The following is a 25,280-nucleotide window of genomic DNA, read 5'->3' as shown; positions in this document are numbered from 1 at the left end:
CCAAGAGCGTGTAATTTCAGAAGTTTTCAAAAAATTATTAAGTTTACAACTATACGGTGACTGGCTGGGGATATGACTTGGGCTACCTATCAAATCATCTGATCTAAAATTAATGTCCTATTTTTTGTATTTGTTATCTTTGCCATTGGTTGCCTGGAAGAAATTGTATACGTTGTTTTGTTATACATTTCTTATTTTTATGCATTTTTTGTTGTGTATAATAAAAGTTTATTCATTCATTTAATGTCTATACATATTAGAAAGAGAAAATATTGAACTATAGATAGATATATAGAATAACTTTATTGCAAACAAACACAAAGAAACAATATAAAGAAAAACAAAGACAAAAGTAAAAGTGTTAGGGAGCAAAGGCGGCCTTATCTAGTATCTAGTATGTACTTTTGACACATAGAACTTTCGGAGATATTTATAATTAAAATAGTTCTTAGCTGGATCTTGGCTGACCCACTATCGTGTGTCGTATATATCGCGTGAACGTTAAATTTATCGAATATCTGTATCTATAATATGAGATCAAACGTTATTCTAGCATAGTAAAATATTTTCTCTTTCTAATAAGATTAGCCATTGCCTCCAAAAAAACTTGTAATAGGAAAAATCCTATTTCTGTATCAAAAATTCAGTAAAGACTAAAATTGTTGCATATTAAATGTTCTCAAGAGTTAGCAATCCGCTTCAAACAATTAATAATAGAAGGTGTGAATACGTGGAAATCACCTCATATCTCAGATGCCTATTACTTAAAGATCATCAAATAAAGGCAATGTCGTCTTTCTAAAACCGGTACACCTATAGACCCAAAATCAAGAATTCTCTGTTCTTGCAAATCATAAACTAGTTTGGGCGTCGTCCACACTTGATGATATAACGCGAAAATCATTAAATGGTAATATAAAACAACCGCGTCTATGAATAGATATAAAATCCTCAGAGGATGTTGTAATTTTTATGTTTTTATAAAGTTGATCCCACAATACCTCAAGAGCCGCTAAAGTCAAAAGATTTACAGCAGCCGTTTCAAAAGGCGTAATAGCAACGAACCGCATAACATAAGTAAAAATGTGAAAACACTAGCATTTATTCGATCAACTCGTTCTGTATAAAGTGAAATAAATTTGAATGTGATCATTTCGAGCATTATATCTATCACCGTATAGACAAACATCGCTCGAAATTTCCAAAAAGTTGAGAAAAATCAGTAAATACACATTTACACAATATACCCTCAAAGTTAAGAATCCTGTCTTTTTGAAAATTGGCTCTTGCGCTTCTCGCGGTCATTATGGTTAAGATACAATCAACTTTATTAATTTGTTTACATTTAGAAGATATTTTGAAATACATTTCATCTTTTTGTTTGCTCTTAACGCTAACTTTTGATTTCTATTTCATCTGCTTGGCCTTGTTTTCTCCAGATGAGAACATTTCGTGATTCTGTTGCTCAATAAATAATGGAAAATATGTTTTGTGTCCGTTAATGTTTTTCAGGAAGACAAAAATAACTGTTTGAATTAAATTATAACAGTTATTTTTGATATTTATTACCATCAACTTTACCTATCTATACAAAGAAATAAAATTTAAACTAAGTTGTTCTATTATTTCGAAATACCTGTCACGTTTTCAAACTCTAAGTGACGGTGCTTATTGGTAGACTTCACAAGCCTTTGGGAACATAATGGAGAACTCCCAGGCATGCAGGTTTCCTTACGATGTTTCCATTCTCCGTTCTCAGAAGATCTAGTGAGTTTAACTACTAATCCGTCTAGACAGCAGTTGAGTAATAAGTGCAGGACGAGACTTATCGACTTTATTATAACTTCTTTATACTGTTCATCATGTAGCATCATAATAACAAAGATTAAAGAAGATACAGAAACCGTGTACACAAGTCATATTGAGGAATCAAAAACCACTCCGAAGTGTTTCTCGAACAGAAGGTTAGTCTCTTCATTCCATTTAGCAGTTGACAGTAATTATTTTACCTCTAACGTTCCAAACATTTACCATAAAATGGGAAAATGGAGAATAGGCCTCTTTCGTGATGACGGCCGCAGTTATTATCTAACATAGAATTACGGTCAGCATAATTACAAATTTTACAACTTGACCTAAATAACAAAGACTATTATTAGTTAATATATCGTGCATAAAAGTTATATAACAATACTAGCGGCGAATTTCTGTTTTCTTGCTGTCTCGTTTTCTGCAGGAAACTAGATATCAAAAAATATTAATTTGAAATTTATATCATATCAACCCATTATAAGCTCACTATAGCCACTGAATTAGGCCGTAGTCCATCAGTTCATCGAACTGGGTAGTCTAATCTTGAAGCGGCTGAACCAATTTTGGACTTGTTGGATTGGACTCTCAGTATCAGTTTAAGGCGTTGGCATTAATCACGAGATCATCACTAGTACAGGACATGGGTCTCCTCTCAGAATTACAAGGGTTTGGGACTTAGCCAAGGGTTTAGGCCGCAGCCAAGGGTTCCCAGAACAGGATTGATGGACTCTTTTAGAACTCTATGGTATGCAGGATCCCCCACGATGTTACCTCCAGATTACTTAGAAAGTGACAGGTGAGAAATTTCTACCATTAATGTAACGGAGCATTTAGTTGTTCTTTCAGATCAAATTATAAATAAAAAAATAAAAAAAACCTTATAAATAACTGATAAATATTGAGAAAAATGTTAAACTAAGATTTTCGTGGTTAATCAACATTTCTTAAATATAGTTCAACGGGTACATACCACGATAATATTTTGGATTTGTCGATATTTCGATTCATGCAACTGTCGTACAATTATCGTCGTATATGCCCGATGAACTATATTTAAGAACTGAGAAATATAGGTTGTAACAGCTTCTAAATGGCAGGGCTGCGGGTGAACTTCTCCTGGAGATGATCCCAGGAAACAACGATATCGAGCTAGAACAGGGGCACGTCACTTTAAGTTGGTCACTTTAAGGGCGCCTCCTAAAGGACAGACCTGAATAATTGTTTTATCCGTGCCCTCGTTGGGTCCAGGGTAACAGATCGAACTTTTTTATTTTTATGTGTCTTCCTTTTTTTTATTTCTGTCTAAGGGCACGGATCAGGAGGCAGATAGTAAAAGTCCCCTGTGACGCTCAGGCCCTAACTTTGGCTGACGTGTGGACAGATTGGGGTACTCTGAATCATCATATCAACTCTTACCGGCCCACTACAGGGCATGTGTCTCCTCCCACAATGAGAGCCGTAGTCCACCACACTAGCCCAGTGCAGATGTGGACTTGACACTCCTTTGGGAACATTATGGAGAACTCTCAGATATGCAGTTTTCCTCATAATCTTTTCCTTCACAGTTAAAGCAAGTGATATTTTAAAACGCACATAACTTAGAAAAGTTAGAGTATATATTTAGTAGATATATAGGTACCTCGATCTCTCTGCCATAACACACAGCCCGAAAAGCCACCCGTCATATGTATGTGGGACTACATTTATTTCCCCGCTTTTCAGCAAAAATACTTTCAAGAGCAACAAAATATAATGCGTTAAGACTGACTAAATTACTATTTCGAAATCTGAGAAACTATTAAGTATACAAATGTTTAGTTTTTAAATTCTTCCTTTTACGGCGTACTGTGACCATCTTAGCGAGGTGTACGCATTCGCAATGAGGGTAGGTACATGAAAGTAACGTTATGTTATGAGACGCGCTACGCTCCAGTTAGCGTCACAAAAGTTCTACTCTTACAACACTGTGTTTTCTTTTGATAAACTTATGCCATCCAATTCGCGATTTTATTTATTGTTGAGTTTTTATCTAGCATAGATTTTATGTAAATAAAGCTCAATTTGCTATACTCGTGACGAGTATAGCAACTCGAGAATACGTATGACGTTATTTATAATTTCGTTTATCTTTAAATAAAAAAATAAATAATAATAAATAAATATACTACGACAATACACACATCGCCACCTAGCCCCAAAGTAAGCGTAGCTTGTGTTATGGTCACTAAGATGACTGATGAATATTTTATGAATACTTAGAAAATACATATAAACACCCACACACTGAAAAACACTTAATGCTCATCACACAAACATTTTCCAGTTGTGGGAATCGAACCCACGGCCTTGGACTCAGAAAGCAGGGTCGCTGCCCACAGCCGGCCGTCAAATATATTTATACCTACTCCACACCAAACAGATCTTAGGCTATGTAACATCTACGCACGCTTCCTCCATCCTCAGGAGATGTTGAATTTACAATATTTGTTAAGTTACACATTCTCCTGCTTTAAAGAGTATAGCAGAGTATAGCAGATTAAGCTTAAGATAAGGTCTACATGAATAAAACATTTTTGTACAATTTGAATTTGAGCAAAAGATTTCGCCGAGGGAAGTACCATACCGCAATGTTTGTTTCTATTGCCCATCAACATTGCTGTGTTCCGGTACAAAAGGCGTGGTTGCCGGTGTATTTACAGGCACAATTTGTATGTCGTGTTCCTTGCATACCCTGTGATTTTTTGTGTTGTTTATAGGTGATTCCTTAATCTCACCTGGTGGTGAGTGAGGATGCAGTTTAAAATGGTAGCGGACTAACCTGCTAGGGAGTATGGCAGTTACATATAACAAATTCAACTTCAAATTCAAAATTCAAAATTTCTTGATTCATGTAGGCCTATCACAGGCACTTATGAAGCGTTCATACATATTTGTTTACATAATTGTAACGGGATGGTGATAACTTCGTTCGCCAACTTAAATCTAAAGCTACGAGGGTTCCAAACGCGCCCTGGTCTAAGAAGAGCCCACAACAAACTTAGCCGGGTAAATTTAAATTAAGCTATGAAGCTAGAGCAATTCACACCCAAGCTTTTTTATCGTTTAAATAATCCTCAATGTTATAATAGGATTTTTCTGTAAGCTTACGTTTTATATAAACTTTGAACTTATTGAGAGACAACTCAAAGATTTCATTTGGTAATTTGTTATAAAATATAAAATATAGCTCTAATCGATTCTACGCGCCATCGTACAAGACTGCTAAATCGCCACGACTGAAGCCTCCAAGACCAGACCAGAGATAATTCAGAAATTATAAATTTTCAGATTGTGTCTGCTGGGAATTAATAATAATAATAATTTTATTGTTCCATAAAAAAAAAACCACAGCGCTCACTGCGGCGTCAGGGAGGTCGTCAATAACTTCTTTTAAGTGTTTGTTATTGAATAACTTTAAATTTAAAATTGAGAACATCCTTTCAAACGAATCAAATATATTATTGCCCAAGATTAGTTTCAGTTTGCATACATAAAAAATACGTCTAGAAATTAAAAGCTGTGCTATTTTCGGAAGTCGATTTGAAACAAGTTATAAGCTAGGCTCAGATTTCACAACCAATACGAAAGTGGCACAGGTGGCCAATAAAAATTCCTTATTATAATTATTTAGTTCGCCGTACTTATAAATCATCTTAATCGAACATATACTGAGAGCTAGAGAACAATATATTGCTCGATGTTGACACCAGAGTAATGTAATGTCTAAAAGTTTTTGATAAATTATTTTTTGTTTATTTATAACAGTTTAAAAGATCTTGACAAAGTCAGCATCATTGAATAGAATAAACATGTTTAATAACCAGAACAACACAGACAGACTTACATGCGCAGTAACTTATAATTTGATACTGAATTTTTAATTTTTTTAAGTCTATAATGTGTCGTGCCAATAAAAATATTCTGACTCAGCTTAATGTTTTGGATAATGTACGCACAACGCTGGTATTCTGTCAGTACCTACCGAGATTGAGACATGTAGTTTATCCCAATACCCCAAAAAAAACCATGGATGTAAATAATGCACTAGCTCCAAAGCGTGGAAATGCCTGCTTTTTGAAAAAGAAAATATTGTAGGATAAATAGGATACTTGTGATTGTAGGAACGAAGGAAGGAGTCTTTCTTAAATTAACAAACATATAAACATGTCTACCTAATTTCACATAAGCTTTAATATATTGACAGATACCATGTATATGTATTCTCGAGAACAATATTTAAAGAATATTTTCATAAATTGAAAAGGAAAAGTTGCATGTAGCTCTTGGACTAAATCTGGTACACATTCCGTTTGAACCGTGCTTTTAATTTGACTATCAAAACTTGGACATGTAACATAATTACTATTGTCTGGTTAAACTAGAGCAATCGACTGTTACGGTATCACTTCTAGGCCAGAGCCCACCAACCCACATTGGAGCAGCCAGGTGGGATTGCCCTCTAAATTCTTAATTCATGTAGGAGAGATGAACTAGGCCCCACCACCGTCAAGCAGTTTGTCTAAATATGCCTTCAAACTGATTGATTGGTTAGATTTATCAATGATCCATACTAATATTATAAATGCAGAAGTGTGTTTGTATGCTTATACTTTCTTAACGCCCTAACTAAACTTGTTCCAAAAACTATTCATTTTGAAGGAGTGCTACTATATAATGATTCACCAAAACAATTTTTTAGAAAAGTCGATTTTCATTCTTAAGAACAATAAAAACTCTTTGTCAAAATTTGTAACTGTTTCGTTAATTTACTCATTAATTATATTTGTCTTTATATAGGACACCAATTAAAATAATCAAAAACTTTATGTTAGATTAGTTTTAAGTCTTACTAATTAATAAGTTTTAAGTTTCTCTTGTAAGTGAACAGTATGTTCATTTCGAGAATAGAATCTTTAAACCTAAACTTAAGGTAACATTGAACTTGATTTTTGACAAAGAGTTATTACTAGTTGAAAGGACATACAGATTACTTTTTATCACAGGATAACAATCTGTTTGAATAAAGAACGCGAGCAAAACTTAGTTCCTTAAACACAGGTTGTATGTAAACGTAAACTTACATACGAGTATCGCTTGAGTATAATATAATTATTAATAAAGTTTTGTTACAGAATTATAGCCCCTATTTTTATAAATAGGGGCTATACCAACCTGTGATAATTCAGATAAGCGGTAATAGCCTAAGTAGTAAGGCTTCCATTTCAGGGGGGGAATGAGTTCGAATCCCAGCAAGTACCTCTAACTTTTCAGTCTTGGGCGTTTTATGCAATCAAAATATCACTTGCTTCAACGGTGAAGGAAAACATTGTGAGGAAACCCGCATGCCCGTGAGTTCTCTATGTTCTCAAAGGAGTATGGAGTCCACAAATCCGTACTGGGCCTGCGTGGTGGACTACGGCCTAAATTCTGCTCATTGTGGTAAGAGACCCGTGCTTTGTAGTGGGTCGGTAATGGGTTGATATGATGATGATATCCAACCGTCGGTAAAAGGTTGACCGACTTTGACGTCTGAATTTGGCCTTTGAATTTCCTCGAAGTCGGCTGTGCCGGTCATTAGTGACATAACACCTGATAATCATAGTTATATAATAGACGGACTTTGTTACCTAAGCCCGCCAACCCACATTAGAACAACGTGGTGGACCATGGCTCGCTGATGATGACAACTAGTGTTGCCCAAATTCAGTCTTGGTCTTGCAGTCTTGGTCTTGTTCTTGCGTTTTTGCAAGACCAAGACCAAGAACAAGACCGCGTATTTTTAGCAAGACCAAGACCAAGACTGACCGTGCAAGACTTGAGCAAGAACAAGACATAGCCTGCAAGACTCTTGCGTCTTGCAGCTAGGACTTAGCGCTATTTCACGGAGTAGTTAGGTGTAACAGTTCGGTGTATAGGTAGGTAGGTACGCTTAGGAATTCTATGAGACGCAAAAAACTATATCAAAGAATATGAAAAACTGGACCTATGCGCATTACGACTAATACCATAAACATAGCGAATAAAAAAATATCTATTAAAATCAAACTGAGTGCATGCATAGTTATGTTTTAACCATCGGCACTTTGATAATGCGGCATCAAAGGTTTTGTACTTACTTCTCAAAGAAATTTGCCGCTTTTCGGAAGTACATGGTTATGATACACGCGCCGGCGGCTTCTTTTGAAATCTAAAACAATCGTTGCCGCCGCGCCGAAATCATAACATTTGACACTATTCATGCAAAATAATTTCGAATTTTAAGAGTACCTACAGGTGTTCCAAAGAATAAATAAGTTTCAGAGTGCTTAGAATGAAAATGAATACATTATACTGATCACGCAAGTAGTATTATGATTAGGATAAAATGGTGAGGATAGGTAGTAGATGTCATAATAATTCATTCTAGTAAGTAATTATAATATTGATTACTTATATGGTTTTAAACTAATTACTTAGGTACTATTATTGTACATTTAGTCATTATATTTCTTAAGTTTTTACAAGAAAAAATAGCAAAAAAGTGTTCGAATTTTCGAATCTGAGAGAGATGATGAGAGTAAGTATTTACTAGCTGTGCCCGCGACTTCGTCCACGAGGAATAGTAACTTTGGAGGTATAGTGACGTTCAGGATTTATTTATTTATTTTAAAACTTCTGTCATCAAACATACAAACGAACTCTTCAGCTTTATTCAAATAAATGATAAATCGTAAAACTCTTTTATTAAATTTCTTATAAGTTGAGGGTTCAATCTCTTTCTAGACAGATAAGTATTGTTCTTTAAAATACAGTCAAGTTATTGTAATTAATTTGTTTTTTTACATGTTTTAGCAAATGTAAGCTTATAAATCATAAATGTTTATTAAGAAACAGTTACTTCCATGGAAAACGACATATAGGTCAGTTGATTTTTCGAATTTCTTATCAAATCTTCAGTTATTTATTAATCTGCTTGATCTTTACTATGGCTATGTTAATTCAAGCTCACAATGTTCCAATTCTAATACGTTTTTCTAAGATTTAAAGTAAACTTTAATAAATAGTAATAGACTAATAGGTAATTGCAAGACTTGCAAGACTCTTGCTGCAAGACCAAGACCAAGACCAAGACTGGGAGCGCAAGACCAAGACCAAGACCAAGACCAGGTGTATTGGCGCAAGACCAAGACCAAGACTGGCTAAGTCTCGTCTTGTTCTTGCATTTGGGCAACACTAATGACAACCAATAATAACGTTTTTTTTTTCTTCGCAAATTTAAAGCCACGTTAAGCTATGGGCGGTCCCATTCATATCTTCTAACATCGTCATCATCGTCATCAACTGATGACCGGCCAACTGGGTTTACTCCAAACATTTGAAGGGTTTAGGCCGCTGCCAGAGTGCAGATCGATAGACTTCACACGCCCTTGAGAACATTATGGCGAACGGCATATTCTCATAAAACGCACATAACTCTGAAAAGTTAGAAGTGGTTGTGATCGAACTCGGTCATCCCCACAGCTCTAACCACTAGGGTATCACCGCTTCATTTGTTTATTAGTGCATTTGCGGTGGAGCAGCATGGTGTAAATATTAAAAAGAGGAAATTTTTATTGCTTGTTTACAAACACCTACACCAAATAGGCTCCGAAGTCTGGACCCATATATTTTTTCCTACCATTAGAAAGCTAAATAATCTATAATTTATTTATTTATTTAAGAGCACTAACAACATGCATATTACACGTTTTTTAAACATAGGACACACACGAACACATGGACTGATATGCACGCCAATGACAAGTGCACATAGCATTGACGAAGCGACATATAAACTTAATTTGCAAAAAAAAAAAATTTAACACAAAATTTAACTCACCGATAAGTGATCGGGGAGTTTTTTTCTAAAAGCTGTGGGTGAGTCATGGAAGATATCGATGCTAGATATCTTTTTAGATAAATCGTTGTATTTCGCACAAATACGTATAATAGGCGCTTGTTTTCCGAGAAGGGATTTAGTAAATGGTATATGAAAAAAATAATTGATTATTTAGCTTTCTAGCTCTTTGATAATATATAATTGATTTTCCACAAAAATAGAGTTCCTTAAGAACATTACGATAATGTAAACCATGTAGCATAATTATACCTATGAATTATACCTTTAAATTTATTATTTGATTTATTTATTTAGTACAACTGTTACTTCTTTTTCTTCCCGATATTCCCACGAAATAGACACTGGCGCGGGTGCAACCGCGGGGCACAGCTAGTATTGTAATAAAGAAGTGCTTGGAAGTACATCGCTTTGCTTTCACATTTCACAAGACTTACTAATTATATTGTAAAAAAAAAACTATGTTGATAAAAAACAACTGCTGAGTTTCTTGCCGGTTTTTTCCCGGTAGAATCTGTCTTCGAACCGTTCATAAAGTCACTACAAAAAGAACGACTTGGCGTTTCAAAAATGCTTTTAAAGAGCCTACTTCAAATAATAAACGTAGCATTGGTTCACAACGAGGTGCATAGACGACATCAAATGAGTCGATGGGAGCCGCTGCAAACAAGAGACAAACTTGTATGTCCAGCTGTGGACGTCAATCGGTTGAAGTGATGATGGAGATGATCATTTCAAATAAACGTCATTTGAATCTATATTGCTAAATTTGAAACCCTATGATGAAATATAGATTACAAAATACGCTAACGCGTTATAATACGAATATAAATTCATATGAATAAGATACAAAACCTACGCACTTTCGCCTATTAAATAGTTATAGTATTCGGAGGTTAGAATTTCGCAATAGGAAAAACACCAATATTTCCAATAATTGAGTTTTTATAATGTTCAGTGTTCACGCACTTGAACCACCTTGTAATCGTCCGGTTTCGGAAATACTCGTGTTCGGAAATACGCGAGTGGGTATATCCCTTTTAACAAATTTACACAAATTTTACATACCTATTGGCTAGTTTCGTTTAATCTTTTTTTTACGTGATTTTCTAGCTTATACCTTAAATTGAAACATTCTTTTGAATAAGGTTTATTTCATCATCGTAATATATGTACACTACTTAGATCTTATCATTTTTAAACAGTTCCAAAGTGACGGTCTAGGGCCGCTTGTTTCCAGCGGCTCTTAATAACTTGTTGGTGGCCAACCAACGCTGCGTTTAATAGGGTAGCCATTTTAGCACTTTGGAACCCTAACAAAAGTTTATCTGAGCTATCCAGTGAACAGTGGTAATTTTTAAGTTTTGGAGGTGGGCGTTCAGCGCATTAGCGGTTAATTTATGTTGTTGTTCACAAATAAATAAAAATAAATAAATCTTCCCGGCCTATACCACTTTAGCTTAACGAGATGAGATGAATTCAGAAATCCATAGAAGTTTATGGATTTCTGAATTCATCTCGTCTTTCATTTCAAGCATAGCTCCCTCCGTCACCAGCTGAGTGACTCTGAGCATTCTTATGTGGCTTAAAAGCGACCAAGTTTCAAAACCGTGAGACGTAACTAGCAACAGACACAGTTTGAAGACTTTGGACAAAGGATTTTTGATAAAATACGTCATAAAGTTTGTTGGAGTAAAGTTTATTCTATTCATATTTTGAATTAAATTCAAATTTCTCTATTTATAATCTTAAATGAAAAAAAATTGGTTGCCTGTAAAGTCGGTATACGGGCGAAAGTTTTACGTGACAACGACTTTGAGTGGTAAAATAATTTTAATGTGAATATTCATTCGTATAGTAGGAAGAAGGATGAAATAATAGTAACAATTTAAAACATTTATTTATACAAAGAATTATATTTAAAACATTAATTTATACAAAGAATCTCGCACTGAATTTCATATTAACAAAATTTTATTTTTACCTTTACACATACATACGTATTTATATACAAATATACATACAATAACTTGCAATACATTTGCGTACAATGAAACAGCGTTTACTACAAAGGGACGCGTGCCTTTCACTTTTTATGTCTGTCTCTCTCGCTCTTAGGCGGGCGCGTGCCTCTCACTCGCTCTCATTGTGAGCGCATAACGTGAGCGGAGCGTAACGCAGTTTCTTGAAGTGTCACCCGGCAAACCAATTTATAAGACGTTGTCACGTCAAAAAGAATTTTGAAACAGTTTTTTCGAAGCATATACTTAAAACTAAATATACATCTATATTATGAGATTGGAGGCTTTTACGCAACTGTAACATATAATTAAGCTTATGATGGCGATAATGAATATTTCTAACTTTTTCTGGTTAGAAGTCTGTGGATTAAATTTCTGCTAGCAATAGGGTTCATATGATAATACCAACAATTCTCTTAAACAACTGGTAGATATCTTAAGCAATTATCTGTTTACCTGTTTAACATTTAGTGGATTTGGCAAGAACCACATTGTCTCAAACCCGTATATTGTAATTAAGGTTAGCGGAACAATAGAGTTATATTATATAATTTGGAAAAACAATCTAGGGAAGAGGAATTAAAGATCTACCACGCTTATCCAATCCAGGTTGGCGGGCTTTAAAAACAACACGCACCGAGTTTGAAGGTGCTAATTTACTGACTGCGAATTTTGTTAATTTCTAGATAAAAATCAAGATAAACTATTAGCCAGACATAGGAATCGAAATAGGATCTTATGATCCGAAGGCAAACTTGCTAATCACTGGACCAATGAGGCTCAGTCAAATAAATTATTCACTAAAGTAAATAACTTGGACCATGATAATGTAGACCAACGCATCACGACGCTCGCACTTGCTGAAGGGTGCTTCTTTTATTTTATTTTTCATATTTTACAAATGTCTAAAACTTTTAACAGTTTATTGTTTAAGACGATATTAGTTGTGTTTTTATATTCTGGTTACCTAATGTTCGTTTATGAATTTAGATATTAATAAATTTTTCGCCTCATAATAGAATTTTTTTGCTAATTTACAGACAACTTTTACCACCGCAATAAAACAACATAATAAACTTTTATGACTTATTCGTAACTATGCGATAACATATTCGTTTTTTTTTGGACGTCTTAAGAATAATTGATAACCAATTTTCACACAATTATGGATATAACTTCTGTGTTAAGCAAACACAATATCGTTTTAAAGTCTAAGAATGATAAAATAATTTTTAATACTTACGAATAATGACTATTATATATATAGAAACGTTTTGTTTATATTCGATAAGCTCTTAAAAGATGATGAGCATTCAAAGACGGCCGAGTGGCGCAGTGGGCAGCGACCCTGCTTTCTGAGTCTAAGGTCGTGGGTTGGATTCCCACAACTGGAAAATGTTTGTGTGATGAACATGAATGTTTTTCAGTGTCTGGGTGTTTATTTGTATATTATAAGTATTTATGTGTATTATATTCATAAAAAAATATTCATCAGCTATCTCAGTAACCATAACACAGGCTACGCTTACTTTGGGGCTAGATGGCGATGCGTGTATTGTCGTAGTATATTTATTTATTTTTATTTAAATATGTCAAGATAGTAGATGGACAAAAATTGTTACCAACTGGCATCCCATGGATTGGAAGAGAATACCCGGTAGGCCATTGAAAAGATGGGAGGACGACATCGCGAAAGTTGCGGGTAAGACATGGAGTACTCTTGCAAGGGACAGGTGCAAATGGAAAATATGTAGGAGGCTTTTACCGCCGCTGGCGATCCTTACATAAATGTTCTAAATTAGATAGTATAAGAACAATAAGGGCAATATATTACTTAGTTAAGAAAACATTATAAATAGAAAATAAGAAATAAGGATTAAGAAAAATTGTATTTAACTCTTATTGTATTTAGTCAGTAAGGTATTTAATTGTAAGGAATATAAATAAAGCTTTATTATTATTATTATTATTATTATAAGCTCTGAAACTACCGCACTGATTTCAATAATTTTTTTCCATTAGAAAAAATTTTTATTTATTTATTTATTTTATTTCAGTAAATATAAGATTTCAGTATTTTATAATGATAGTTGGAAAGAAAGCCAGAAGATCACGAGTTTCACGGTTAAATTGGCGGATTTTTCCAGCAAAGGTATTGAATCTTATTCTAATAAACTTTCAGTACACACACGAAGGTTTGTCCAACTTGTGTTGTGCCCGTTCCGTTTAAGCCCGACACCCTAAATCACAGCAGCGTAGTGGGTCGATCCTCTCATTCCCTCTCTCCCATGAGAAGGGAGACACGTGCCCAGCAGTGGGACTTTTCAAAAAGTAAGAGGTGCATGCCATGAAAGTGGGGCAATGGCTTAACCACTATCTGCTATCACCGATTTCATAATCAAAGTGTTTGGATGTTTGTTTGTTAAGCTTAGCTACTTAAAGGATCATTGTGAAACTGTGGATTTATAGGTAGGTATACTGAATTGATTCTCGATAATCTAACAGTTAAAGCGTGAATAAAAAAAACATATTTTAATATATATATGCTGTACAATTTTCAAACTCGGCAAAAGCAACACTTCTAAAAGAAGCCTACGAAATAATAAAAAAATCAAAATTCAAAATTCATTTATTTCAAGTAGGCCTAATATAAGCACTTTTGAAACGTCAAGTCTGTCTGTGTGTAGTGACTCTACCACCGGCTCGGAGGGCAGATTCAACCGAGAAGAAGCCGGCAAGAAACTCTGCAGTTGCTCTTTTCCAATACCAACAATTTAAATTTTACATTTTAAAATACATTTTTCTATCTTGTGAGAGATGAAAGCGGAGCCGGATGCTTCCAAGCAACCTTGTCATTAAGAAATTCATCAATTGTATAGTAACCTCGCTGTAATAAATGTGTTTTAACACATTCTTTAAACTTATGCATTGGTAGGTCTAAAATTACTTTAGGAATCATGTTATAAAAGCGTATACTCAATCCCACAAATGACCCCTGCACCTGAGAGATTGAGAGGGATATAGAGTAGGTACCTACCAGGGGTATTAGGATAACTTTAGAGTTTATAATTTTTCAATAAATTATTTTTTATGAAGCAGTGATAGCTTAGTGATTAGGACGTCGGCTTCACTTTCGAACTCGGCTCGAGTTTGCATCCCAGCACGCACCTCCAACTTTCAATGTTATGTACGTATTAAGAAATTAAAATATCACTTGCTTCTACTGTGAAGGTAAACATCGAACCTGCATGTCTGAGAGTTTTCTATTATATTAGTGAAGTCTACCAATCCACACTGGACAAGCGTGGTGGACTTTGGCCTAATCCCTTCTCATAGTGGGAGGACACCATGCCCTGTAGTGGACAGGTAATGGACTGATATAAATAAATAAATATACTACGACGACAATACACACATCGCCATCTAGCCCCAAAGAAAGCGTTGCTTGTGTTATGAGTACTAATATGACTGATGAATATTTTTATGAATAAAATATAAATAAATAAATAAATATACTACGACACTACACACATCGCCACCTAGCCCCAAAGTAAGCGTAGCTTGTGTTATGGGTACTAAGATGACTGATGAATATATTTTTTTATAAATTATATATACATAAATACTTAGAAAATACATATAAACACCCAGACACTGAAAAACACTTATTGCTCATCACACAAACATTTTCCAGTTGTGGGAATCGAACCCACGGCCTTGGACTCAGAAAGCAGGGTCGATTTTCACCAAGCTTAAAATTGTTTAATATTTTAAATTAAATCCTTGCAAACTAAAATAGAAAACAAAATAATAATATAAAAAGTGTAATAAATAAATAAACATACTACGACAATCACACATCGCCATCGTCCCAAAGTAAGCGTAGCTTGTGTTATGGGTTCTGAGAAAACTCATGAATATTTTTCAAACAAATACTGTCCAGTTGTGGGAATCAAACCCACGGCCTTAGACTCAGAATGTCGCTGCCCACAGCGCCAATCGGCCGTCAAATGTAATGTATTCTATCTCATTCTCTGCCATACATTTATCGAGTTTCAAATCAGTAATCTAAAGAATATTCACTACATGAACAATTAAAATGCAGTAGCGGGAAATATATAATAGCTAATGACCTAAAAAACATTAAAACATTATTACTTACAAAACTAATGGATAGTTGCAATTTCAAATAAAATAAGTGTACCAAATCAATTTTGTAATAATAATATCCATCCTCAGCAATATTCTTGACGACTCTACACGTGATGTAAGTTGCTCAAAGGTAAATGTGCTGATATGTAACCTACAAATCTTTGTACAAGTTCAAAAGTAGAACGTAATGTTACAATGTTAGCAATATAACAACTAACTGTATAATTTAACTACGCGAATTCTACGTGAAGCAAAAACTTTGTAACTCTTTTTACGAAAATTTCGCAGACGAATTTGTGTGAAATTGGAAATTTCACACATAGTTTATATAGAGAAAGAGTGCAGAATGCTATTTCTTTATATATATGTATTTAACATTAAATCAATTAAAAAAAAAACATAACACAATTACCCGTTGACACACGCATATTTACTCTTTTTATATTGTTTGAATCAAATTGACATCTCCTTCAAATTATATAAACATAAACACAAAGACACTGAAAAACATTAATGTTCATTACAGAAACATTTTCCAGTTGTGGGAATCGAACCCACATCCTAGGACTCAAGAAGTCGGGTAGCCCCATGCGCCAACCAAACAAAACAAACAAGTAAAACAGAGTACAAGCTATGCTTATGTGTGCCAAATTTCATCAAGATCAGTCAGTGGCGTGCACTTCATACATGCACAAAAGCACTGCCTACCCCTAAATTTTTGTATAACTCATAACGCTTCCTTTTTTATGCATATCCTGGTAAAAACCCTGTGCAAGCCACTGAGATCAGTGCAGAGCCCAACATAATTGTTTGAATATAAGCTAGTTTTAGGTTTGGAGGTATTATGCGAGCTTATCGTGATATAACGCCGTAATCATTATAATTTTATATTGTGCTGCGCCTGCGCTGTGTCTACTTATGTCACCAGTTATATTAACTCTCGCACGAAGCGCCTACTAGTTGGACCCAAGTCCTCACGCAAGCTGTTAGTTCCGCATTTACTTTAATCCGCGACAACCAGACAAACCTACACCGTGCAATTTGTGATTGTTCATACGCAAAATCTTTTCCCCCAAAAATACGCTTCAAATTTCGGAATATTCTCATAAGCGGTGATAGCGTAGTTTGAAGTTTTCATAGAATATTGAATTCGATGAATTAAGATCATACAGAATCCTCATTCAGCCATGTGTTCAATAACAGTGAAAACGCACCGAACACGTCTAACTTTACGCCCGCGGAATGTTGCTAGCTCACAAACTATTTCCTATTTTCACATTTTATGGTAAACGCTTAGAACATTAGATCTAAAATCATTACTGTCAGCAGCTAAGTGGTATGTTTTAATATCAGTCGTGTATACGGTTTCAGTATGATCTTAATTCTGTGGCCCGAACGGCAATTTAAAATTTTGAACTTCTTAGGTGTCTTATATCCTAAGGGAGTTTTTTTATAGCAATACCCCTTTAAGTAAGAAAGTTTTTATGGAAATATGTCCTTTATGAAATGACATTTATGAAACTACAGTTCTTTGACTGTCCTCAAACGTATTATGAAAATTAAGCTTCATTTGCTATACTCCGCGAAAAGCAGGCGAATCTGTATGATGTGATTAATAATTTCTTCAATCCTTATACTCCACAATAAACAGATCTTCGGCAATGTACCCTCTACGCACGTTTCGCTCCGAAACCGGAGCATCCTCAGATGTTGACTTTACAATGAATAATTGTTAAGTATCCACTTCATGACGTAGATATGCCTAGCGTTAGTGGGATTTTTGTTACAATGGTACCATACTACCCTCATATTTTTGTATACTTTTAAGTTAAAAGTTCTAACGGATAGCTGCATGTAAATTAATTGTTTTTGGCATGTTGAATTAAGTCTTTTTTTTGTGTAGCACGCTCTAACTTACAATCTCAGCAAACCTTATAATGTAATAGCTTAAGTTTTCATGTAAGTGAATACTGTTCTTATGAAAACAATAAATTTCTTAAACCGCAAGTAAAGGGTAAATTAAAAATAAAACAATAAATTTATTTGAGGTATTTATCTTGATAAAGGACAGAGTTCTCTCTGGGATATAGACGATATTTTTTTCATCTCACCTGGTGGGATAACCTTTTAGGGGTACGACAGTTATAGTAAACCCATACTCTTAATCAATTTCTATGCGGCATCTTATCGGAAAGCTAATTTTTTTTTTTACTACGATATTACACACATCGCCATCTAGCCCCAAAGTAAGCGTATCTTGTGTTATGGGTACTAAGATGACTGATGAATAATTTTATGAATAAATACTTATAATATACATATAAACACACACACATTGAAAAACATTCATGCTCATCACAAGCATTTTCCAGTAGTGGGAATCGAACCCACGGCCTTGGACTCAGAAAGCAGGGTCGCTGCAAACCGCACCAATCGGCCGTAAATTGCTTCAAGTCTTTGTGAGTAGGGTGGTAACTAGCCACTCCCAAAGTCTCGAAGACCAAACCAGACTAGACAAAATTCGATAATTATAAATTTCCAAATCGCCCCTGCCGGGGTTGAACCTGGGACCTCTGCCGACCGCAGTCGTCAAAAGGTTCACTTCAGTTCACTTCTGCTCATGAATTGCTGGGTTTGATTACCGGTCCCGGCAAAAACTTTTTGGTAGAACAGTTTTTGGCCGGCTATTGAGAGTTTTAACCAAAAAAAAGTGGCGGAGTTAACGAATTGGTGCTATCTTGACTTGTAGAGCACGGTAAGCCATCTGTTCCAGATATTATCACTAGCATGTAGGAATAATCGTTAAAACCCACCAGCCACCATTAGATCAGCGTGGTGGGTCTATACTCTAGTACACTCTCTCGTGTGAGAGAAGAGCCCTGTGCCCAGCAGTGGGATGTTACTGGCTTCTAATAAGGATAATGATGAATGATGAGACTTACAATCAGGTGTATCAATTCTTTTCTCAGCTAATACACTGATTTCGGTGTTTCCTTTTTGTATGACAAAGGTTTCATCCATACAACGGCTCCTTAGAAATTTAAGTTTATTTTGTTTAGTGCTGCGAATTTTTGATTTATATTACTTGTCTATGATGAGTACCAAAGTCCGGTTACCCTTCTAATAGCTTCACAGACCATTGCATCACATCATTTTTGACGCCCACTCTCAACCTAACCAACACTCTCTTCTACTATCTATTTCCTATATTTAAAAAAGACATAGGTAACTGTAACAACAGTTTTGCAAAACGTTAAAAATACAACGGCGTATTACAACACTTAACACTTTCACCCAAATAAAACAAACTACTAAACTTAGTTTGGTACTTGGTCAAAAAAACACTTGAGATGTAATAAGGTTTGAAATTACCACACACCGTAATTAAAGCGCAATGCTTTCTATACTTAAACCATGGAATATTACTTTTGAAATTGCATAATAATGCAAATTTTGTTTATCTAAAAAATAATTACCCATTTAACTTATAATAAAAAAAATTACAAACCTCTCCTCCTGGGAAACACAATCAACTGGAAAAAAAAAATTCACACGCGATCGCGTAATTGAAATTTCAAATTCAATAATGGAACATGGAACACGTCAGCCCTAGGCAGTGGTCTGAAAGCAACTGATGCTTCTCGGAGTAGGCTGCGCAGGCGCAGGTTGTACCGCGATGCTCATCGAGGCCTATATCGTTACGCAACGTGAGATACGTTTTTGAGATTCGCCCGTCACCGTTTTCTCTAGGCAATTTTGTCTTTACGGTTTTGTTGTGATATCTGCAGTCAGTATTTGTTTGTGATCCAAATTCTTTGGCAAGTGTTTTTATTGGGTCTTTCAAAGAATCTTAAAATGCGAATTGAAGTTGTTTTTCCTTGCAGTAAATACATTGCATTAATAGTTGCTTTTGGATAAAAATGAGTTTTATATACAGAACGTACGTGAATAGCGTATGACAAGTTCAGGGTTTTTAGAAACTCAGTAGCAATTTTGCTATATCACATCACAGTACCTTTCCCCTGCTGGACTAATGGCCTCTCCCAAGGTGAGGGTCTGCCCATATTCACCATGCTGGGCAGTCGGGTTGGCTATTCAGCTTGCTCCCATTGGCGTTGCTCCCATTGGCGCATGCCAATGCTGAACTGGCATCTTTTTTCTAGGTTAGGCCACAGATAGGTGTTGTTGTTAATTTTGTAATGTGTGGCGCAATGTCAAAAATATTTTTTTTCTTTCTTGTTCTTTCTACATTGTAATTTTTTTTGAGGATCATAAATGTTAAGTAAGTGTCTTTGTTTACTAAATCTACCCGGGTTTTAGCGTGCGTGAATTTTTTAATGAAAATTAAAACCGTAATTAATCCAATAAGGCTTTTCCAATTCAGTTTTGATAAGCTATAAGGGTTTTAAATGCACCAATGTTTAGCATAGCCCTTGCTTAAAACGAAAACAGTGTGCTCATTTTAGAACGAAAGGTCTTGCGACGAGTGTTTGGTGCTATGCAGGAGGATAATGGTTTTGGCACATTCGATACTATCACGAACTATACGAACTTTTTAAAGAACCAAATGTCGTCAAGACTATTAAACTATTAAGAATGCAATGGGCAGGGCATGTGCAACGCATGGAAGGCACGAGAGCCCCAAAGAGGTTGGTGGTGTGCTCTTTGGAGGGGCGTAGAGGCCGAGGACGACTTAGGGGTCGGTGGAGTGAAGGAGTTGAGAGTTATCTGAGGGTTCCGGGAGTTCGGAGCTTTAAAGAAGCAGCTTCTGACCGCCTGGAATAAAAAAATATGCTTAACCAAGCTAAGGCCCACCCAAGGCTGTAGAGCTTTGATGATGATAATAATTCTATCTAGAATAGACAAGAAACAAAATTTTATACCCTGATTATATCCACTGACAAGGATCGAGAATTTATTCGGTATAAATTACGTCATTTATTATATCAAGTATAATTGAGTATTAGGTCGTTTTACAAAATTTATATCGATTAAAATGTATAGGATATAAATGTGAACAAATCATGTATTTATTTATGTCTTTAAAATGTGAAGAGTTAACTTAAGAGTTAATAACTTTTTGCATTTATTCGGTTATTATTCATTATTAAATAAATAAATTCCGGCAAAATGCCCGGCTAAGTTTTTCGTGTTAGAAAACACGGATAGCGCGGGCAGAGGAAATTTTTCTCCACGGGTAAAGAAATAAAATTCCTAGCAGGGGCTTTTTGGGAATTTATATTCTCTGGTCTGGTCCGGTGGAAGGCTACGGCTGTAGCTAGTTACCACCCTACTAACAAAGACGTGCCGCTAAGCGATTTAGCGTTCCGGTACGATGTTGCGTAGAAACCAAAGATTAGTAGAGATTGCAGATGAGTTAAATTGTAGTGGAATACAAAAGAATATAGGTTAACATCTCCATTTCCCTCAGGCCGTAAGTTTGCCTTTGAGAACATTATGTAGAGCTCTCAGGCATACAGGTTTCCTCACGATGTTTTCCTTCAACGTTGAAGCAAGTGATATTTTAATGACTTAAAATGCACATAACTAAGAAAAGTTAGAGGTGCGTGCTGTGATTCGAACTCGGTCCTCCGAAATTGAAGCTGAATACCTCACCACTGGGCTATCAACGCTTCAACGTCTACGTTTTCACGTAAGCCAATAAAACAAAAAAAAACTTATGAAAATTCGTTCAGAGGCACCTGTAACTTGTCTAAGTTATGCTGGTTTTAAGTAATTAAAATATAACATTCAACGGTGAAGGTAAACATCATGAGGAAACCTGCATGCCTGAGTGTTCTCCATAATATTCCCGAAGTCTACCAATCTGCACTGGGCCAGCGTTGGGTTGTCTACGTGAAGGAGACTTGTGCTCTGTAATAATAAATAATAAATAAATACACTACGACAATACATACACCGCCATCTAGCTCCAAAGTAAGTGTAGCTTGTGTTATGGGTACTAAGGCGACTGATGTGTGATGATTTTTATGAATAATATACAAAAATACTTACAATATACATATATACACCCAGACACTGAAATACATTCATGCTCATCACACAAACATTTTCCAGTAGTGGGAATCGAACCCACGGCCTTGGGCTCAAAAAGCCGGGTTGCTGCAAACTGCGCCAATCAGCCGTCGTAATGAGCCGGTAAAGGTTTTATGTGATATTGATAATAAAGCTAACATGATCGAGATGGTTTAGCATCACAACTCCAGTTAACTTAAATTAGGGTTTTGTTATATTTGTTATATTCCCAAGTCATAACACATCTAGCTGATGTTCAAATTGTCTCTGGAATCCCTAATTCCTCAGCAATTTACAATAAGGAAAAAGGGGTTTAGGTATGTGATGATAAAGTCATCATTGAAATTTTGTGTTTGATGTTATTCACACTAAAGACAGACATGTGGCTTTGATTTTGGCATTCGTTTATTTGACATGAACCCCTTCTAGGTAATATTTTTGTTAATGGGAAATTACCACCTTTCATTGCATAATATATGTATCTCCTTTTAATCGCAAAGTATTCCTGAGCATCGTTCGGAAACCTCTTCGCCTTAGACTCGTTCTAATGTATTATCTTTAGTTTTGTCATCATCGTCACCATGTCAAGCAATACACATCTACTGGGCACTGGTCTTTTGTAGGAAGTTCTAAGTATCACAGTCTTGAGCCGCTTGAGTCCAGCGAAACCCTGCAACTCCCTTGACTTCATCCGTTTATCTCGTCGGGTATCCATCGATGCGAGATTCAAGCACCTTAAGACGCTAATGTCCATTGCCCATTGTTACTTCAACGTCATAACACTTTAGCGTCGCGATTATCTGTACTTTCGTGTCTTATTAATTGATTCATTCATGTCTCCCTGCGTGTTAAATACAGGATGGAGGGCGGAGTTGATGAGGCCACGGCTCTACTTCTGTGTAATTATTACAAACAGTCGACCGACTTATGAACTTGTACTTGCGTTACATGCGTTACCCACTAATGCGTTCCTTGCACATAAATGTATTGGATAGAAGCAGGCGTTACTTTGCTGAAATCCATGATATATTATGAAAATTAAGCTAAATTTAACGCGAAATGAGGAGAATCTTTATGGTTTAATTTATAATTTCTTTTATAATTTCTTCAATCCTTATACTCCACACCAAACATATCTTCGGCAATGTACCCTCTACGCACGTTTCGCTCTGAAACCGGAGCATCCTCAGGAGATTTTAATTTTACAATAAATAATTATTAGAATCTTACTTTTCGCGGGCTAAAGCAAATTAAGCTTAATTTTCATAATATGCGCATAAATATTACAGAGAGTTTGCTTGGGAACTGTTCGTTATTATAATATATACCTCGGCTATTATCGGCCACCACCCTACCGAAAAATACGAGCCGAAAGCAATTCGGTATCCCGGTATGATGCAGCCTAGAGCCTGCCTTACCCCTAACAGTTTACTCTCATCACTTAGTACCGATTTCAAACAAGGCAAGGCTTGTTGTCATCACATAAAACCATTACCGGCCCGCTATAAAGCACGGGTCTCCTCCTACAATGAGAAGGGGATTAAGGCAGTAGTCCACCACGCTGGCCCATAGCGGATTGGTGGACAACACACCTATCAGCCCATTATGTAGCACTCTGAGGCATGCAGGTTACCTCACGATGTTTCCCTTAACCGATGAAGCAAGTGATATTTTAATTAGAAAAGTTAAAAGTGCGTGCTGGGATTCGAACTCGGCCCCCGATAGTGTATTCGAGCTCCTACCCAATGCGCTACCACAGCTACCCTGGCTTGTAGTAAAGTAAAACAAATACATATTTTATTTCTCTGTCGTTATCTTACATTGAACTGCAAGACACCTTTTGTGAGTTCTCTTCCATGTCTTTAATAGCTACGACTACAATTGAACACATCTATGTTTTAATAATACCGCATGAACTGTTATACCTATATATTATAATTATATTGGTTGTAATAACCCGAATATACCGACATTCCGTAGGATAGTACTGACGCGAAGCATAGCTAGGTTTAGCTAAAATTACTACGTGCATTGGTTAACTTTTTTATTTTTCCACGCAGTCGCGGGCAGGAAGTAGTAAAATTAATATAATGTCCATATTTTAAACAGAGATTCACCTTAAAATATGGTAGGCAATTAGACTAAAAATTTATTTATTTGCTTTCTGTTAGCCATAATAATTTTAGCTCTAATAAAGATAACATAACCTTAAAGCGTTATATAATAATAAACGGTTACAATAATGAACCGTTAAATCTGGTTGAGGTCAAGGTGACTCAGTTCATAGTAACAATTGATATTTTGTTGAGCGTTTTTGAGTGAATCTTGATTCCACGATCAGTATTTAGCCTGTCAATGTCCTACTGCCAAATTCATGGCCCTTCCACCATGCCCTTTTTTTCATTGCACTACAAGTTAGCCCTTTAACTGCAATTTCACCTGGTGCTAAGTGATGATGCCGCCTAAGATGGTAGCGGGCTTACATGTTTTGTTTATTTATTTATAAAAGCCAGCCGTTGTATACATTATCTTATATCGAGTATAAATATTATGAGATTATTATAAATTTATCCATTGTATATGCAGAGTTAGCTTGTAGGTGGGGACCTACAAGCTAACTCTGCATTTACGTTCGAAATTTAGACGTTCTTCAACAGTAAAAACAGAATAATACTTAAGAATTAAAAAAAAAAAATCATCATGTGACATACTCCAAAACGCAATTGATATATTTACTCCAAAATGCTGACATACTCCTCCGAAATGGCCAAGCCAAGATACGGATTTGTCAGCGTATGCCGAAGTCTAACACGCTGGCAAATTGCGACTTTACACGCCCACGCAGCTTTTTTTATTTCTCAGAACACACATAACTCCGAATAGTTATAAGTGCGTGCCGAGAATCGGACTTGGGAAGTCGAACGAGAGAACAATAAACGGGTCCGACGTACTAAAAAAATACATAATTTTATTACTTAAAAAATAAAAAGAATAAATTAAAAAAAGTTAAAACATTCCATTAACAAATACAGTTCCTCATACATATAAAAAAAACCAAGGCGTATCTTTTCGCTGACGCTTACCATGAAATATTATAATAAATTGGTATCATACCATAAATTGTGGCCGACAAAACCAGAACCAGATAGTTAACCTACACAAATTTAAGGGCCCCAAACGATTAAATCCAACTCTTCCAAGTCTTCACGTCAACTTCATGACACAGACAGCGGCTTGGAATGAAATACATGTTATCTGGATCCTAGTTTTAATAAACAGCAGTTTCATGATTAACAGCACAGGTCACGGGTCTCCTTTCAGAATTAGATGGGTTTTCAAAACTA

General features: G+C 35.6%; 1 protein-coding gene across 1 annotated transcript in view; it reads right to left on the bottom strand.

Annotated features, from left to right (window-relative positions):
- Positions 1-19,523, bottom strand: part of LOC120625762 (elongation of very long chain fatty acids protein 7-like) — a 54,876-nt gene extending 35,353 nt beyond the window's left edge. The window contains exon 1 of the mRNA XM_039892960.1: positions 19,409-19,523. The gene's annotated coding sequence lies outside the window, so the exon portion shown is untranslated. The remainder of the gene's footprint in view (positions 1-19,408) is intronic.
- Between the last annotated feature and the right edge of the window lie 5,757 nt (positions 19,524-25,280).

The sequence above is a fragment of the Pararge aegeria genome, chromosome 8 (assembly GCF_905163445.1).
Source record: "Pararge aegeria chromosome 8, ilParAegt1.1, whole genome shotgun sequence".
Taxonomy (NCBI): Eukaryota; Metazoa; Arthropoda; class Insecta; order Lepidoptera; family Nymphalidae; genus Pararge; species Pararge aegeria.
The sequence above is the reverse complement of the archived record's forward strand: the minus strand, read 5'-3'. Positions and strand labels throughout refer to the sequence as shown.